The 5,864-nt window shown below is 44.1% G+C and overlaps 1 long non-coding RNA gene across 4 annotated transcripts; it reads left to right on the top strand.

Annotated features, from left to right (window-relative positions):
* The first annotated feature begins 396 nt into the window (after nucleotides 1-396).
* Nucleotides 397-4,298, top strand: LOC123166870 (uncharacterized). Of its 4 annotated transcripts, none has more exons than XR_006483718.1 (4): nucleotides 397-911; nucleotides 1,114-2,030; nucleotides 2,126-2,263; nucleotides 2,906-4,298. It is a non-coding gene; the product is annotated as an uncharacterized lncRNA (long non-coding RNA). The 4 variants fall into 4 exon arrangements; XR_006483720.1 differs by having other exon boundaries at nucleotides 397-1,232; nucleotides 1,520-2,030; XR_006483719.1 differs by having other exon boundaries at nucleotides 414-2,030; nucleotides 2,906-3,349; nucleotides 3,436-4,298.
* Nucleotides 4,299-5,864: the final 1,566 nt, after the last annotated feature.

Genomic DNA, 5,864 nt, shown 5'->3' with positions numbered 1-5,864 from the left:
CGCGCTCCGCTCTGGCATCCCTGCGCGCGCTCTGCTCGCTGTTGAGGCAAAGTTACAATGGCAACTGTTAATAATTCTTAATAATTGTCTTACATATTCAGGATAATTTAAAATGCCAAATGCGGCAAGGCCCAGAACACTCACGACCTACATATGCATACAATTCTAACCTATAAGGACCCTAGCCAACTTGGCTTCAGGGAGCTCCCCCGATTTGGTTCACTTCTGACGGTCAGATCAGTCATCTAGCGCATTTGGGCCGTCAAATCTTCACCTTGTGCTTAAACCCAATTTTCACCTCGCAGTCGTTTTCACTAGCTAGTGACGGGTGGGCTCGTCTCGTGCTCTCGTTGGCTGGGTGAGACTTTCCCATGTCCGCCAGGGATTCACCAATCCCCTCCGCCTGCGCCCCACGCTCGACCTGCAATACAAACAAAAAGGTCAAACCCTAGCCGCCAACCCTTCTCGTCCCGAGCCCCGCGCCCCTTCGCCTTGTCTCCTCCCCGCTCATCCTCTCCTCTCCCACGCCGCCGCCCCCTCTCCTTGTTCGTCTCAGTCGCCTCCTCTCTTCCCCGTGCAGTCGCGCCCTTCCTCCTCTATCCTCCCTCCCTCGTCACCACGGCCAACCGTCTCCTGCCACTTAGGCCTCATGGCGGCCGCCGGATCGGGGTGGAGGCAAAAGGCCATGGAGAGTCCAACACCTATGGGCGCAGCAGGGGTCGGTGGAGTGACGGATGTGGGAGGCGTAGGCGGCTGAGGGAGGCTCAATGGCGAGGGCAGCACCAGCGAGGAGCTTGGGAATATGCAGGCTTTGCCTCAATCTGGCCCAATCTCCCCGCCTCTCTCAAGCTCTCCCCGTGCAGCAGGCCTGAGGCATAGGCTACCATGGCAAGGCTACATCCATGCATTCTGTATAGGCTCCCATCTCCTCCCTCTCTCTCCTGATTTGCCTCTTCCACTTTCTCATTTGATTTAACCCCTTGTGCATATATTCTTATAGATGCCTACAACATGCTAGGTCACTGTCTGATCTACCATGTGATTTGCGGTTCGCGTAAAGTCATGAAATCTGATCCTGATAGTGGCACGATTTACTCCTGTTTGATCAAACAGGTAGAAGCCGAAGTTGTTTTACTTGAATCTGATGACGTTCCTGCAGCTATAAGCTAGGAAATCGACAAATTCAACATTGCCAAGCTAGTCTTGCGCTCTTCGTCCAAAATCATATTCCGGTGAGATTCTTATTGTGGATGTTTGAGCATTGTTTAACCTACTAAAGAAAGACCTCTTAGGGTGATTAGTTGTAGTACTGTGACAAATAATCAAAAAGATCATCGTCTTCTCATTTAATATTCTAGCTGCCGGACAAACACTGAAGGTTGCACTGCAACTACTTGACTACAAGTTTTATGTGGAATTTCTATGTACATCTTGCACAAACTCAGTGACATCAAGAATCATCATCTCTCACATTTTTTTCTCTTGAAAGGAAGGTGTAATCTCCTACATTTTTTTGCAGAATCAAGCATGTTTCTAATCCTTGCCCGAAAGTTTCCATCGCTCGGTTCCTTAAGGCATGATGCCTCATTTATATTATCTTGTTTCATTGTGTTTGTATTCATAAAAGTAAGGCATGATGCCTCATTTAGCTTATATTATCTTGGACTGTTTGTGCTCACAAAATTAATTTGCTTATTTGTTCTTTTTTACGGCTATAACAATAGAGAATTTGATTGTTGAAAATCTTATAAAGAGATCGAGGATAAAAGCATTGCAAGTAAACTCCACTTTTCTACCGTATTTTTTATGCACACCTTCTTAATTTGTGTTCAGAGAAAGATGTTGCTCTGTTGAGAAAATGTTATTAGATGAAAAATATTTAGCATTCAAAGTTTTTTCTCCAAATGTTTTTGTGTGTGCAACTATGATCTGTTCCTTGCAGCCAAGCCAATGGATATATTGCAGACGGCGGCAGGTGGTAGCAATAGGGGTTGGCGGATGCTCCGAGACCATGAAGAGCCTATTCAATGGTATTACCTTCCTGTTTGGTTTTTTGGGGGTTCCATCTCCAGATTGGTGCGATGTAATTCTGAGTTGTTTTGCGTGGATGTGTTGTGTGATGCAGATGTGAAGCATGACATGGCGAAGGAGGATCCCGATATGTTAGCCCCCACAATCGCGCAGTTGGAGGGCATGCACGATCTCGGTAAAATAATGAATTATCATCTCCCGCGTTTTCTCTCGAAGATAAAGGTGTGCTCAGGTAAAAAAATTTGTACCTCTTTTATAGATGGATGATTTGGTGATTAGAACATCATTAATTGTGGTTGTTCTTATAAATTCTCTTTGATGTGACCTTTATAGAACTTAGGATCATGGGATGCTAACTGAGGGCAATCTTGGTCAGTTTCAGGAGAAATAATGAACCGGGGGGGGGGGGGGGGCTGATGTTTCATACATCACCATTGTGTTCCTCTGCAAGAACATGAGATTCCTTAATAAGTGCACTAACATTGCTCACCAATTTCAGTTCAAGCTTACGTATGCATCATAAGGAATCTTTGATAGTTTCTAGAGAAATAATCAGGGGCCTTGTTAGTGTCTAGGAAGTATTTGTAATGGCCATATTAGTGATGTGCTTTATTTTTCATAGTTCAGATTGCTTGTTTGGTATTTTGGTATACACATTTGTTAAGAACATTTATATATGTGTATCCAATCGTTTCGAAATTGGATATGGTTTTGTTGGGGTATTTTAGTTTACTCATTCGTCCTAAGAATCTTGATATCCAGTTGTCTTGGTATAGTTTTGTAATTTTTTGCTTGGAATCAATCTATTCAGTCATGTTGGGGTAGGCTATGATTTTTTTAGTTCTGACCAGGAACTTTGTTGTTTGTTTCACAGTCTGTACGAGCTCAAAGGCTGCTTCTTCTTTGTTCTGTTCATCAAGGTTTGCCCCCTTCCTTTGTTGATGTTAATGAATTGGCTTTGTTTTTTATACTCATGTGATGCTTGTTGGTTAACTGGTGATTTTACATTTTGGAAGAGGGAACAGCTATTTCACTGTCTTGAGTGCAAACGACAGTCCAAACTTTTATGGAACACCATGTCATGATTCGTATGACCATCATGGAGCATCACACGTTCTGGTTGGGTTAAGAGCATTGCCTTTGCATCTTTGGACATTCAAAACAGTAGATCACCTGTTGCACCCATGTGTGTCGTTGCTGAAATTCACAATAACTGTCTATATACCTAACCATGTGATTCATATATACTTGTCAAACTTTCATGCCACGCCACGGATCAGTACTGGTTGAACTCGCGTATGTGTTGCAACACTAGAAGGTATGTTTCTATTTCGTTCACTTTTTCCATAAGCAGTTGCTGCCTCCTACACTACTGCAAATAATATATATGTTGGTTCTGCACAGAACATTTCCGTCCAGAGGAAAGGGTGTTGTAGTTCAGCTACCACTTGTCTAAAAGCTACCAGCAAAGTCTTCTATCATGTATTTTTTACCAGTAGAAAACTATTTAGACTATTTATGGGTTGGCTCTTTTGGCCATCTATTAACTGCTGCAAGGTTGTTGTAATGATATTCTGCCTTGGGTGTCCTCTGCCTTGGTTTATAGCTCAATATGACCTATGTATACATATGTAGGTTCTGTGAACTGTACTCAAATTGCGCAGATGTTTCCATATTCATTCCTTTCTCTTTGTAACTCATGATTGTTAGATAGTTGAATATCATTGGTTTCTGTGGCATTCTGTTTTTGCAGTTTGAAATAATTATTGGTCCATTGGTATTAAACCTCGCAATAGGTAGTGGCATCTTCAAGTAAAAGTAGTGGCAGATATGCTGGACATTTCTTTTCCGGTGCAGGAATGATATTATTGCCCGAGTCCTCGAAACATATTATTTAATTGCTTTAACTGATAAAGATGCAAATTGTACATGAATTGCGATGCTCTTGCTTTCATGATTATGTGCTTCAGCACTTTATTATTGTTCCCAAATACTGATTTCTTGTGATCTTTTGTAGAATGTCCAAGAGATGAATGATATGGGCACAGAAAGTGCAGCTGCTCTCAAAGCACATGCAAGATGTTACAGCAGTATACCCTATGTTTATTTGTATATTGTGCCCATGAAATTTGGGATCGTTTCCAATGTTTGACCAAATAGATGATCAAACAATATAAATGTTTGGTGAAATATGACCCTATTGCTTCTAAATTCTTGTTTCTGTAAACAACGTGGCTAAATCACTGATATAAAATGACTTGTTTCCACGCGGCTGTGAGTGTGCTCACGTGGCTGTGAAAGTGGGCTCATATTGTAAAATAAACATGCTGAAAAAAGGGATGCAGCCTTGGGCCTGGTATATATCATTGGAAAACAATTTTCAAAGCGTTCATAGTTTAAAATGGGACTGTAAGTCTAAGTGATTGCTAAAACCTATTTTTATCGAGAAAGACAAACCTTTTCAAAACACTCATTGTATAGAGTTTGAAAGACAATTCTATCTTAATTTTTCATACCAAGGTGTGTTTTTTTGTTTTAAATTAGACTCTATACTACTAAGTCAAGCCGTGTATATTGGTATCATTATACATAACATTTCACCATGTTTTCCATTAGAGGGGATTAAACCATGGAATTTCTTTTCATCGCGAACATGGCTTTAGCGTGCCTCTGCGCCATTTGGCGCAACGGGTCCACTAGTTATAATAAAATATAAGCTAAAAGGTTGAGCTGGCGGCCTTCCGAGGATGGTCTTCTCAGACTCCATGATCAGCATAGCACCCTTGCGGCCATTCACTCCGAGTGTCCCGACCCGCCTCCGCCTACGGAGCTGCTGGCGCTGATGTGAGGCTCTTGGGGCTGCTGGGCCTCTTCTAGAAGAGCTTGACAGCGTGCAATAGCGTGCATGACAACTCCGCGGAACCGGTCCATTTCCATGTCTCTGGCCTGGTAGCAAATTCCGACGATCACCCGCATCCTCAAGATATCATGTTGGCAATGTTCTACTTCGTCGGGGGCGTCACCTCCGCCAAGGATGCGCTTGAGCCTGGCCACCACATCATCGGGATCGAGGTTGACACGGCCGCCGCGGGCAATGATGAAGCCGTAGGCTGCCTTTGTATTGACGGAATCGTAGAGGTCCTTAGCCCATTCCTTGCTGGGCATCAGGCTCTCGGTGAGCACTGGTGACGGCGGTTCTTTGGGTGGGTCGTCGATCATGCCGCCGAGCAGCTCTGGATCTTTTGCACGATGGATGGCAAACTGCTCATCACACCTCCTCTACAATATGTCGATTGTGCTCCCAAGGACTGTGACGCCGATATCCTGCCGATGGGCCATGGTGCCTGCACCGACTGATGAAGCTCTTGCTCCCCGACCTGCTCTGGCTCGTTCTCCTCGCTGAAGATGTAACGCAGGTAGGCGCCGATGTCGAACCTTTGCTCGTTGCCTGGCATGCTTGGAATAACTAATGGTAGATGGGTGAGGACTAGGTCTTCGCAGAGTGTCGCGGCGGTGCGTTGCCGCCTGGGTTATATGCAGCAAGCCATTAGCTGGTGGCGGGAAACAGGTGAAGGAATAGGCGTGGATTTTACAATTCACCCATGTGGAGAGCGGGAAGCATTCGCTGGAGCGTGGGAAGACTAAGTGGAGCACACACACAACCCGAATACTGTAGCTGGTGCCACGTGTTATTTATCACACAAGTGTTAACATAAGGAAATGCATGTGTAACTTACTAATCATCGCACACGAGTACTCGTAGAAGCATCGTGTGCGATACTCCTAGCTACCGCAAGCAACTAGTTTGCATTTTTCAAAGTTTTTTGTACACA

This window comes from Triticum aestivum, chromosome 7D (assembly GCF_018294505.1).
Source record: "Triticum aestivum cultivar Chinese Spring chromosome 7D, IWGSC CS RefSeq v2.1, whole genome shotgun sequence".
Taxonomy (NCBI): domain Eukaryota; kingdom Viridiplantae; phylum Streptophyta; class Magnoliopsida; order Poales; family Poaceae; genus Triticum; species Triticum aestivum.
Note: the sequence above shows the minus strand (reverse complement) of the source record. Positions and strands in the feature narration are given on the sequence as shown.